This window comes from Corapipo altera, unplaced genomic scaffold (genome assembly GCF_003945725.1).
Source record: "Corapipo altera isolate COAL_440 unplaced genomic scaffold, ASM394572v1 49543, whole genome shotgun sequence".
In the NCBI taxonomy this organism is placed as follows: domain Eukaryota; kingdom Metazoa; phylum Chordata; class Aves; order Passeriformes; family Pipridae; genus Corapipo; species Corapipo altera.
Genome location: NW_020893174.1, coordinates 1 through 541, shown reverse-complemented (window position 1 = coordinate 541; position 541 = coordinate 1). Strand labels below are relative to the sequence as shown.

Below are 541 nucleotides of genomic sequence, written 5' to 3'. Positions count from 1 at the left end.
ACCCACAGCACCCACACCTGCCCCATGGGACCCTCACCTGTCCCATGAGACCCACACCTGTCCCACGGGACCCACACCTGCCCCATGAGACCCACACCTGTCTCATGACACCCACACCTGCCCCATGGGACCCACACCTGTCCCATGAGACCCACACCTGTCCCATGGGACCCACACCTGCCCCATGGGACCCACACCTGCCCCACAGCACCCACTGGACCCTCACCTGCCCCACGGTACCCACACCTGCCCACGTGGGACCCTCACCTGCCCCACGGCACCCACGGGACCCTCACCTGTCCCACTGGACCCTCACCTGCCCCATGGGACCCACACCTGCCCCATGGGACCCACACCTGCCCCATAGCACCCACACCTGTCCCACAGCACCCACACCTGCCCCATGGGACCCACACCTGTCCCACGGGACCCTCACCTGTCCCATGGCACCCACACCTGTCCCATGGGACCCTGACCTGCCCCATGGGACCCACACCTGCCCCATGGTACCCACAGCACCCACACCTGCCCCATGGGACCC

At 67.5% G+C, this 541-nt stretch overlaps 1 long non-coding RNA gene across 5 annotated transcripts in view; it reads right to left on the bottom strand.

Annotated features, from left to right (window-relative positions):
* Positions 1 to 515, bottom strand: part of LOC113942700 — a 1,066-nt gene extending 551 nt beyond the window's left edge. For 4 of the 5 annotated variants that reach the window (XR_003526008.1, XR_003526007.1, XR_003526009.1 and 1 more), the window contains exon 1: positions 18 to 515. This is a non-coding gene — a long non-coding RNA (uncharacterized LOC113942700). The remainder of the gene's footprint in view (positions 1 to 17) is intronic. The other variant, XR_003526010.1, reaches the window with a different exon arrangement.
* Between the last annotated feature and the right edge of the window lie 26 nt (positions 516 to 541).